Source organism: Passer domesticus, chromosome 7 (assembly GCF_036417665.1).
Source record: "Passer domesticus isolate bPasDom1 chromosome 7, bPasDom1.hap1, whole genome shotgun sequence".
Lineage (NCBI taxonomy): Eukaryota > Metazoa > Chordata > Aves > Passeriformes > Passeridae > Passer > Passer domesticus.
In genome coordinates, this window is record NC_087480.1 from 32,428,944 (window position 1) to 32,440,559 (window position 11,616).

At 52.0% G+C, this 11,616-nt stretch overlaps 1 long non-coding RNA gene across 1 annotated transcript; it reads left to right on the forward strand.

Annotated features, from left to right (window-relative positions):
* The first annotated feature begins 5,535 nt into the window (after window positions 1-5,535).
* On the forward strand, window positions 5,536-11,268 carry LOC135304733 (uncharacterized). Its single transcript, XR_010366002.1, has 3 exons — window positions 5,536-6,815; window positions 10,727-10,789; window positions 11,139-11,268. It is a non-coding gene; the product is annotated as an uncharacterized LOC135304733 (long non-coding RNA).
* The last annotated feature ends 348 nt before the right edge of the window (window positions 11,269-11,616 follow it).

The window sequence follows — 11,616 nt, forward strand, 5'->3', positions numbered from 1 at the left end:
ATGCACTGGGATGCCAACTGTGGGAGAGTTTGCAAACCCAGAGAAACCAAGCTCTTCTGGAGGTGAAGCCTGGAGTTTGCTCTGCACCAGGTCACCATGCAGAAGCTGGGTGTCTTTACAGCCTCTTGCCTGTAGCCAACGCTGCTCCAACTGAAAGACCCCTGTGGAGTTATGGATGGGACTTTGTGAGAAGGGAGCCCTCCCAGGCAGTGGGATGAAAGCAGATTAAGGCTGCAAGTGTATTTAGATGAATATGAGCTTAATCCACTAACCAGATCAATCAAAGCTGCAAGTGATGCTTTTCCCCTGGAGTGTCTTGCTGTTCCTGTGCCTGTTAACTGCAGGAAAAGAAGCTCTGCCTGGCATGTACTGCATCTGCCCTCCTACATCTGGACTCCCTTTATCTGTGCAAGCCAGCCACATCCCTAATTTCCAACCATATTAACTAGCAGTACTGTAGATTGCCATGAGGGACCTGTGTCCATGCCAAGTATGGCATGCAGGCCTCACTTCTGCGTTGGAGCACCAGTGTGGCTGGCATGGAAGTCTTGCAGAGCAGGGCAATTTGGAGATATCTCTGTGCAGTTTTGGTCACTTATCACACTTATGCTGAATTATGCTTCGCTTTTACAAACTCTAATGGTGTTACTCAGCGAGGCAAAGGCAGCTCTTATGCTAATTTGACTATTTGTTAGTCTCATAACCCTTACTTACATTTACTGTGCAGCTTAATATTGTCAACATGCCTTAATTTTAGTGTGAGAGTGCCTTTATGGGGAATTATAACAGCAGAGGTTAAATTGCGCAAATGCAACTTCCCAACAGGTCCATAACTGTGGAGTTTATAGCTGAAGAGATTTGTGTGTCGTCACACCTGACCTTAGGACACCACGGCTTATTTCTGCATCAGGTCTTGTGTTTGACTTGGCCATATCTATAATTTATTCATTGAGGGGTGTTTCCAGATCACTTGTGAGCCCTGCTGAGCCCCCTGAGACCGTGTCTCTCCATACCACAGGTCTGCACCACCTCACCTCCCAAGAGTGCTGAGTAACAGGAGACTGTACAGGGCAGGCAGCACACAGGGCATGAGCTCAGAGAGCTGAACTGTGAGTCAGCACGGGGTCATTTGAGCCGGTGCACAACAAAGTTTATGGATCTTAAGGGTCCCTGTTTAGAAATACACATTAGTTGGTTGTCTGTGTCATAAATCTCCCCATTTATCCCGCTCGAGCTGGATGAATAATTGGAGAGAGGTTTGTGGCTAATTGATTTGCTGATCAGTGGAAAGAAATCACGAATAATTTATTTGATGAATATTCCTCAACCATCTGTAAAGCTGGTCAGTTACTGAAAATAATTAGTTGCAAACACTCAATTTTTCAGCCAATGGCTTTGTTCATTTGCAAGAGCGCCTCACACTTCTCACCCCTAGCCGGTCCCCACAGATTTCTCCCAGGCTCCGTGCAGACAGAGGCTGTTCTTCAAAGTAGCCTGAGGACTCCACCATGGCTGTTCTGTCCATCACTCCTTCTCAGTTCATACTACAAGGCTCCTTTTTCCTTCCCGTGTCTTCACAGGCACAGATCCTCAGACTGTGCAGAGCTTTCCAAGCAGGGCTCTGCTGCCACCCTCCACTTGGGATCAAGACATCGAGAAGTTTTGCCAGTGGAAGGGGAGGATGGTGGTGCAAATGTCTGTGACACCATCAGCTGTGACTCCATCAGCTCCTGGCTTTTTCTGCATGGCAGTTTTGCTGTCTTGGATGAGTCCCACGCAAGGTGGGACCCATGAAGCCAACCTTTGGAGCAGAGGTGCTGCCTCTCACAGCTGGCCAGCTAAGGGACAGAGCAAAGGGTAGGGACAGGCACAACAGAGGAGGAACATCCTCCACCAGCCAAGGCCTAATTCCTTTTTCTAAGTATAAACCCTTAAGCAGGCCACACAAGCATGTCATTTTCCCTCTATCTGCACGAGCCCTGGTTCTCCCTTTGCAGGCATCCTTGCAGCACCTGGCACAGTAATCAGGCAAGACCTGCGTGGCTGCCTCTTCTGGGTGCTAAAAAAAAAAAAAAAAAAAAAAAAAAAAAGACTCTTTGGTTTCTCTAAAATTGCTGTTTATTTGCCAATTTTTGCATGTTAAGATTTCTGAGAAAACAAACAATCTCCGGAGGCTTCTTGATGTTATTTGCCTCCTAGCAGAAATCCTACCAGCTTCTCCTGTGGTTCAGATGTGGCGCGGGCAGCTCCCCTCCCTCCTCTTTTTTCACCCCTAAGCAACACGCAGACACCCTCCCCGTTGAATTAACATCCTCTTTCCTCCGCAGCATCGTCTGGGAGTGACTTTCTTGGCTCACAGTTGCACATTTGTTCTCTCCCGTGCTGGGGATTCCGAGCAGCAGGAGTCAGGATCGGCCGGGAGTGTATGCAATCCTGTGCCAGGCTGCACTCGTTTGGAAATGAGAATCTCCTCTTCCCGTGGAACCGAGAGCGATGCAGGAACCCCTGCAGAAGTCCTGCTGTGTTTAGGTTAAAGGGAAGATACTGAAGAGCACATGAGCGCTCCCTGACGGGGCGGCGGGAGCTCCCTCCCTGTGGGAAGCCCATGACTTTGTGCGAGCATCCTCAAGCCTTGTTTGGTTTGAGGGAGTGATTTTTGCGGGAGCTCGGCAGGTGCCCAGCCTGGAGCAGGGCTGGTGAATGCCTGGGAGCTGAGCTGGCTCTGCTGCGGCTGCGGGAGCCCCGCAGGGCTGTGCCCGCCCGCTCGGCAGGAAGCTCGCAGCCTGGCACCGAGGGGCTAATTTCATTATGCAATATTTGGAGCCAGAGTCAGGACTTTAATTATGTCTCTCTTCTCCTTGCTGGCTCTCAGCAAAGTCACGTCTGCCCTGCTCTGTGCCGTGCCTGTGAGAGGGTTGTTGCACAGCGGGGAGGTGGGCACGGGGGCTGCACATCCAAGGGTCTTTGCGGGTGCAGTCCCTGCTTCGGGTGCTTACCCCGGTCACTGCTCGCTGTTGCCGTACTGGAAATTCGCATGTGGTCCTTGTGACCCGGGGAGAGGGGACGTGTCCCTGTGTGTCCCTGCTGCAGCTCCCCTCGGAGCTCTGCTGCGGGGTCGGGATCAGCCCGGGATGCATCCCCCTCACAGCAGGTACCCCTTTTCCTTCCTCCTCTCGGGGCTGTTCTCCCCCTCGTTGCTTCCAGGGGTGGCCAGCCCTGGCTGCTGCGGAGCGGGGCTGCCGGGGCCGCTCCGCCACCTGGATTGGCGGTGCTTGAAGGGATTCTCCCTTCCCTTCCCTTCCCTTCCCTTCCCTTCCCTTCCCTTCCCTTCCCTTCCCTTCCCTTCCCTTCCCTTCCCTTCCCTTCCCTTCCCTTCCCTTCCCTTCCCTTCCCTTCCCTTCCCTTTCCCTTCCCTTTCCCTTCCCTTTCCCTTCCCTTCCCTTCCCTTCCCTTCCCTTCCCTTCCCTTCCCTTCCCTTCCCTTCCCTTCCCTTCCCTTCCCTTCCCTTCCCTTCCCTTCCCTTCCCTTCCCTTCCCTCGCAGCAGATGCTCCGTGTAAATCAGCGCCTCAGGTGAGCCGCGTAGTTCTGCACCAGCTGGGACTTTTGGCCTGGCAAGGCTTTGCTGTGGCCTCCAAGAAATGCACCAGGACCCCCACCCGGGCTGAGCAGGAGGACAGCAGCTGCCTGCCGGCACAGCCCGCTCACCCAGACAGGAGCCTGCAGCCTTGCCAGGGTTGGGCGAGCCAGGCTGGTCCCCAGAGCGATGGAGAGGAGCTGTCTCGTGTGTGCGAATCCCTCCTGGGGGATAAAGGGCTCTGCGAGGGATGTCCTGAATGCCCAGCCTGCCTCGCCGCCTTTATCTTTGCAGCGCTTTGGAGAGAGCTTGCCTGGAAGCAAAGCACTGATGCGTGGGCATTTTTCACCTTCAGATTTGCCGTTGAGCTTGTTTAGGTGGAGGATGGGCTTAATGGTCCAGGCTTAGCAGAAAGAAAGGGGAAAGTTTGCTCAAGACAACCTAATTGATCTTAATGAGACGGGAAGGGCTTTGTGCTGCAAACACCAGTGTTTGTTTTGTGAGTTTAATGCGTTTTCTGGCTTGGTTTGATTACTCTGGGGAAGTCCTCTGGCCTAATAAACGGAGCCATAGGGAATTGGAACTGACAATTTCAGTTGTTGCTCTCAGCCCAAAAGAGCTCAGCCTTCCAGCGGGGGAAACAGAACTGGGGAAAAGGTAATTGCAATGGATTCAATTAGCTCCCAGTTATCAGCCAGCTTTGGTTCTGGGGGGTGGGCAGCAGCCGGGGCTGGGTGCCCAGGGACAGGGCACATCCACTGGTGTCCTCCAGTGGGGTGACACCGAGCCCACGTGGGCACCCAATATGGAGCCAGGAAACTGCGGGAAGCTTTGTGGATTTTAGGTCCAGCTGATAATGATCAAAATGGTTGTTGTCAGAGGGAAAATTCTTTTTCAGACCCTGGACATTTGGATCGTGACTTTCCTAGAAAATTGTGTGATTTCTGCTCTCCTCTGCACAGAAAAATGGAGCCACAATGTAGTTTTGTGCTTTTTATTGGTAATTAAATGGAGGGGGGGAAATGACTGAATCTCACAGCTGCTGCTGAAAAGGTGGTTCTCTGGAGAGCAGTGTTTCCACTGAGAGAATTCTTAGTGCCTGTTAACAGCTGCCCCATGGGTTTCCTGGGGAGAAGCCATATCCAAACCTGTCCCAAGCCAGGACTGGGACAAGGAGGTGCTGTGCTCATGCCAGTGATGCACCCCACTGCTGCAGCCACGGCTGAGAAATGCCCCTGGAGATGCCAAGGCCTGGCTTATCTTGTGGAAACAAGGGCAAGAAGAGGAGAGAGTCAAAGCACAGCAGGGAGGCGTCAGCAAGGCAAAAAAGGGAAGGCAAGAGAGGAATTGATAAGGCAAGGTAGTGGAGGTATAGGCAAGGAATGGTGCTGGGGGAAGGCCAGCACAGCTCCCACAGCATCCCTCCAGCCACTGGGGTCAAGTGATGCCTTCTTATGGCAAGGCAAGGAGTTGGTGGAAACACAGCAGCTTCTTAGTGCTTCTCTTCCACACAAGCATAACATGGAGAAAAAAAATCACTGCAAGCTCTCCTTGCTTCCATCAGTAGGAGAGAAAAGAAAAATGCTAATTTGTCTTCCTTCCTTCCTTCCTTCCTTCCTTCCTTCCTTCCTTCCTTCCTTCCTTCCTTCCTTCCTTCCTTCCTTCCTTCCTTCCTTCCTTCCTTCCTTCCTTCCTTCCTTCCTTCCTTCCTTCCTTCCTTCCTTCCTTCCTTCCTTCCTTCCTTCCTTCCTTCCTTCCTTCCTTCCTTCCTTCCTTCCTTCCTTCCTTCCTTCCTTCCTTCCTTCCTTCCTTCCTTCCTTCCTTCCTTCCTTCCTTCCTTCCTTCCTTCCTTCCTTCCTTCCTTCCTTCCTTCCTTCCTTCCTTCCTTCCTTCCTTCCTTCCTTCCCTCCCTCCCTCCCTCCCTCCCTCCCTCCCTCCCTCCCCAGGCTGTGCTCGCTGCTCTGCCACCCCCAGGGCAGTCCCGGCAGCCGGGGCTGAGCAGTGCCGAGGGGCTGTCACGGGCACACCGTGCCCCTGCATCCCAGGGAACGCAATGGGAAGAGCAGGGAGGGAGAGGAAGGTTATTTATAGCTGCAGGAGCAATTCCAGGGCTGGTGTGGAGGAGCTGGCAGCTGCTGGCTGTGCAGTCACAGTCACCCAGCAGTGGCAGGGGAGCTGGGAGCACACGCTGGCACGGAGGGAAGGCTGTTCCTGAGGGGCCGTGCCCCGCTGCTGGCTGCACTCTGTAGAAGGAGCAGGAATAGTCACTGCCCATCTCTGCCTTTCCCACCTCAGTACAGCTCTGGGGTCCAGTCCCCAGCACCCCACTGCTCACCTTCCTGCAGAGCCTGGAAAATCCCCTTTGTTGCTTTCTCGCCCCCTTGGACAAGAGATTTGTTCTGCTCATCGCTTCTGCTTCCCAGAACAATTTGCTGCTTTTCGCATTGATTGCTGTCTATTTTCCCACTCTGCCTGTTGGTGGATTTGGGGTTTTTATTGCTAATTACTCTTCTTGCTCCTCTGCTGGGGGAAATACCTCCCAGTCCATTTTTAACTGGCATTAAGGGCATTAAACAATATTTACTAGAGATAAACATTTTTAAATCAGTCAGTTTGGACAGGCTGCTTTGTCTTGCAGCTCTTGTCAGAGGCTAGTGATGCCCTGAAATACTCTCTTGTACCAAACCTGTCAGGGCTGAGACAAGGCACAGTCTCACTGTGCAATTTATGGTTGGAGACCAAATGGCTGTGTAGGGAATGCACGGCTGGGGACTGCGGGTGAGACAAAAGCTCCCTGCAGAAGCCCAGGCAGCTGCAAAGTTGGGCTATATTTAATTTCAAATGCCTGGAGGGCTCCTGTTTGATTTCTGGGAGGATTTCAGGCTGAGAGCTAATAGGGATATAGCTGAGGAACATCTAAGGCTCTTTGCAAACAGCGTACGGGCACCTGCTGAGCTTTTCAGGGGAAGCTGGGATGGTGCTGATTTCTCTGCCCAGCGAGGAGTCCCAGGCAGGAGGAGTGCCAGGGGAAGGCAGGCTGCACAGGCCATGGTGACTCCAGCACCACACACCCCAGGCAGGGCAGTGGGCAGGCAGGCATCGACCTGGCACCACAAACTGCCCAGGAACAGCCTTGGAGGCAACCAGTGGCCTTTTGATGTGCTTCAGGAAGAGACACAAGATTCAGGCCCAGAGATGTCTGGGTCACAAGAACTTCTCTTTTGTGAAGGAGATCCACTGGTGAGGTTTATTATTCCAAACCCTGGCTGAGGCTGTCAGGCCAGCCAAGCTCTGGAGCTGCTGGCCTTGCTCCTCGCTGGGCTTGACCAGGCCCAGTCCCAGGAGGGCTCTGCACATCAGTGCTCCTGCCCCCTGGGGGCTTTGCAGCCACTGGAAAACTTAAAGAAAAGAGGTTGGGAAATCTTGCCACATTCTCTGTTAGAAGGTTGAAAGCTCAAGCATCAGGAATTAGGCAGGGCCAGTTTTATGGTAGTTGGTTTGACCTCTGTTCTGCCCCCATCTACATTGCATGCAGTGTTTAGTTAAATGATCACTTACTCCTTCCTCCTGGGGCTTTTCTCTCATTGCAATGCACATGGAGCAAAATTAAATTGCATGGGAACCACAAATCTGGCCTTTCCCAACATTTGAGTACTTACTTTTCTGCCTGAGCGATGTTTTTTTTAGCAGAGCTTTTTTGTCTGTAGGATCTTAAATAATTTGGTATCAGTTGCAGTCCCACTGAACTCAGTGGATAATTAGCTCCTGGCTGTAGGTGAGCAGCACATGGCTTTGCTGCCTTGCCTCCCCCAGTGTGAGGCTTTGCGTGTGGTGGGGTTTTTCTGTTAAAGCAGCCTGGCTGGAAAACGCCCCAAGAGGCTCCTGATTCACATGCTGCAGACCAGGCTTCTACATTAAAAACTCATTTAAAGTTCCCTGGCAAAGTGCGTGAGTCAGAAAAGCTAAATTGTGTTAATTCTGCCTGGAATGTCCCAAGGATAAGCAAGGCCAGGACGCTGCTCTCAGGTTCCATACCCTGCTCTCTGCTAATGTGCACTAATTTTCCTGGGGAGCTGGAGATATCGCTGTTGAACAGGGCTATTACAAATCGGTTCCTGGAGCCTTGTGCAGGGGAAAATGGGTTTATTTTCTGCAGAGAGCATGGTGAATTTGCATCTCAATGAATGCTTTTTCCTTGAAGGAATTTTTCATTACAGGAGAAATAAATTCTTCTCGTGGCTGAACTGCTCCAGCCACCTCACACCTGTGGGATGTGTTTTCCCAGACCTCGCAGCCTCATCCCAGAGGTGCTGGCAGGGAAGCCCTGGCCTTGCTCTGTGCTCTGACTGCACTGCACAAGGGGCTGAGCTGGAGATGACTTCTCTGATGGGCAGAGCTACCCAATGTCTACCTGAGGCTGAAAATACCCCAGAAGCTGGAGCCATGGGGGGCCAGGGGGAGGGGGCTGGGGATTTTAGCTGCATGGGAAGGCACGGCTCTGGAAAGCAGCAGATAATCGTGGTGCTGATGAACTGCATGAATCATTTAGAAGGATGTAATCTTGCGCCATATGTTACGTGTCAGTGTGTGGAGAACATGTCACATCCATTAGGAGAATAATTGCACAGTTCATCTTTTTTTGGAAAAAAAAAAAATTAAAATCATTCCTAGACTCAGCAGCATTTGCAGGGCAGAGCCAGGCTGTGTTCCTGTGGTGGAAGCTGGGTAGTGAGGGCAGGCACCTGAGGAAGCATCAGGCTGTGTCAAAGAAGAAGAGAAAGAAACAGCTGGGTGGGAAGGAGGGAGAGGAGAGGAAATGCTGCTTCAGTAGGCCAAGAGGGCTAAATAAGACATGAGCCTTTCCCTAGGCATCTCTGAGGAGGTCAGGATGGATGCCAGGCCCTGGGTGTAGGAAAGCCAAAGGCTTTTGAAGACTCACATCTTCCCCATTTCCAGCCAAAACTGCTCTGGACTCTGCATTTTGTTAAGGCTTTCCCGTGAGATGAAAGGCAGCCCTGCTGCTAGAGATGCCCCCCTTGCTAGGCAGGGCTGTGCAGCTGTGAGCCCTGGGGAGCAGGGGGGGTGGCACAGGCACGGGGCGAGCAGCTGTGTCCCCCAGGAGCCCCCATGCCGTGGGGCAGCTCCTGTGGGCAGCATGGCCAGCAGGGATGGCCGAGCTTGTGGCCCTACCAATAGCCCTCCCATGGGTGCCACGGCTCAGCCAGGAATTAGTTTTCATTAGCAGTTTTCCAGGCTTTTAGGCAGTCAAGCAGCCATGCCTGAAAGACTCTGGGGTGTGCTGTCATTACTGCACAAAGGTAGCTAAGCTCCCAAATCCTGTTTGTGCAGAGGAAAGAAACACTGGGAATGACCTGAGGCAAGGCAGAGCCCAGCTGTGACAGCCAGGGAAGGGCAGCATCACCGTCCTCACACCTCTCTCACCCCACACCACCAACACTGATGGTTCTTTCTCCCTCAAGCAGCCGACCTGGTGCAGCCTGCACCATTCCAAAGCTACCTGACCTCTGTGGTACCCACCATCCTCGCTGGGACTGCCCTTACCATCCATCTCCTGGCACCATTCCCCAGGCTCCTCTGCCTGCTCCTCCCTCCACAAGTGCCTTTATACACGGAGGAGCTAAAATCCAGCCCCAGGCTCCCCCATCAAGCATGGCTCTCCTGCTAACATTGCCTTGGCAGGTGAAGGTTACTGTGCAAATTAACTGTATTTAGCCCCCCAGGTTTTTGCATGACACTTGATTCAAGCATTGTGTGACATTTCTATTTTTAAATAATAATGCTGCCTAACATCAATGAAGCTTAAGTCAAGAGGCAGAAAAATTGGCCAGGCTGGGAACTGCCATGAGCAGGGAGTCACCATCACCCGTGGCTGCTGCCCCTACCCAGGGAGGCCCCAGGATGTCCCAGAGAAGGGGCAGGGGGCGATGCCAGGGGTGAGCAGTGCCCAGGAGTGGTCCTGTGGGCAGGCACAGACCCTCACACACACACACTGGGCTGCTGGATGGGACAGGGCTGCAGTTTCACTCCAGGAGGCACAAGGAGGGCTCCTGTGCACAGCCTCTCCTGTCTTGTGCTGCCCATCCCACTGCAGGAGCTTCCTGCCCTCTCTGCAAGTCCTGCTAGCAGCACTCACTGGGATAATTCAGATTTCTTGGGTCTAACTCACCCCCCTGCTCCTCCTCCTGTCCAACAGCATTAGCCAATGAGGCTTTTAAAAGTGCAGCAGCATCAAGACACCTTCAAAGTAACACATTCCCTGCAGCAAGCAGGCAGCAGCTCCTCTTCCCAAAAATCCCAGCAGTCAGAGATGCTGAATCCCTCCCAAATGAGAAGCCCTGTGGGACAGGGCTCTGCTGGGCTCCACACTGCCATCTTCCACTCTCCAGAACTCGCTTTCAGGTCCAAAGGGCTGAAAAGAGTCACAAAAAGGAACGGTGGGCTGGCTTTTCTCTCCAAGCAACTTTTATACTTCTCTGATTGCTTGGAGTGCCCCTTGGGCCTTTAAGTGATAAACTGACCAAAAAAAAAAAACCCCACAAAATCAAAAAAAGCTAATGGGGTTTGCCCTTTTTGTTTCCCTCTTCATGGCAGAGCACTGCAAAGCGCTTAACAAGCCACCCCACATGGCCCAGGGGGAACAGTGTCTGTCTGCATCTCAGCTCCTAAACTGGGGAGAGCAGGAAAGTTTTCATTCACCAGAAATGGCAGCAGAATTTTGAAGAAGAAAATGCCATTACCCAGGAGGGACCGTGGCTGTGGCTGGAGATGGAGACAGGGACCAGGCAAGGAAATGCTTCCTTGTCAGAGGCATGTGGGGCTTCCTTTTGGGCCCAACACCAGCCCAAGATTCTGGGGAGCAGGTGCCAATATCACACCACCCAGAGCCCTTTTACTGTGCATTTCCCACCCTGACAGTGCAGGTGAGGTTGGAGAGTGGAGGACAAAAGCACAGCCATGTCTAGTGAGCTTTCTGACACTTTCTGCATGTTATACTCTCTGTCAAGTGATTTTCACCCCCAGCAAGTTCGAGGCAGCGTGGTGTGCAGTGAAGAATACAATAAAATTGAATTATTCTGGTGCGAGAAGTTTCCCTCCTCTCCATTTGTCAAGCTTTCTGCATCTCATTCCAGAGCAAAGAAAAATCACCCAGCAATCCATCACGAAGGGGAAAAACCATGAAACCTCCCCAGCAGGTGTGTTGGATGGCACAGCATCTGAGCAGTCCCTGGGGTGCTCAGGCTCCCTGCCAGGTTCCTGCATTTCCCCCAGCCCATACCCCTGGAGCTGTGCCCCTCTGGCCCCAGTGCCAGGCGATTTCTGACAAAATCTGCAGTGGAATAGCTGCTGTGTGCTGCAGGGCAGTCCCAGGTGAGGCTGTTTCCAGGGCCAGGTCTCCATTGCCCCCAGAGGGACTGGAAGGTGTTGGTGTTGCAGATGTTGTGCTCTCTGAGCTTCCCCCTCCGCATGCAGCGTGCCAGGGAACTCAGCTGCAAAGATGAATTTCATATTGATTTCTACAGCTCTGCTGAAATTCTTTATTAGGGAGCTGAGCAGCACACGGTGATGGAAAACTGCAGGGATGGCTTGAACTGCTGAAGGGTTTTCTGAAAATCATCGAGAAACTGGAAAAGCCACTGAGGAGGAGGAAAATACTCTGCTCTAAAAGGCACAAATAGGGAGATAAAGAGTTTTGCAGGCTACATGTTTCTTCTTTCTTCTGAAGGGAAATTATACCCAAATTCACATCTTCCTCCAGAAGCTTTTGATGAGGTAGCAATTTTTGAATTGAATGACTGCATTAAAAGGTGTCCAACCAACTCTATTCTGCTTTACACATCTGTTTTATCTGTAAACACAGACCGAAGACTTTCTTTCCATTCCCCTTTTTTTATTTTCTTTTTTTTTATTTTTTTCTTTTGGGACTAGAAAAGGTCAAACTCACAGTTTGTTTGAACTTCATAGAAGAAGCTGTATTGAACTTAGCAGGTGTCCTGGGGGTGAAGGAAGCAGCAAAGTGTGG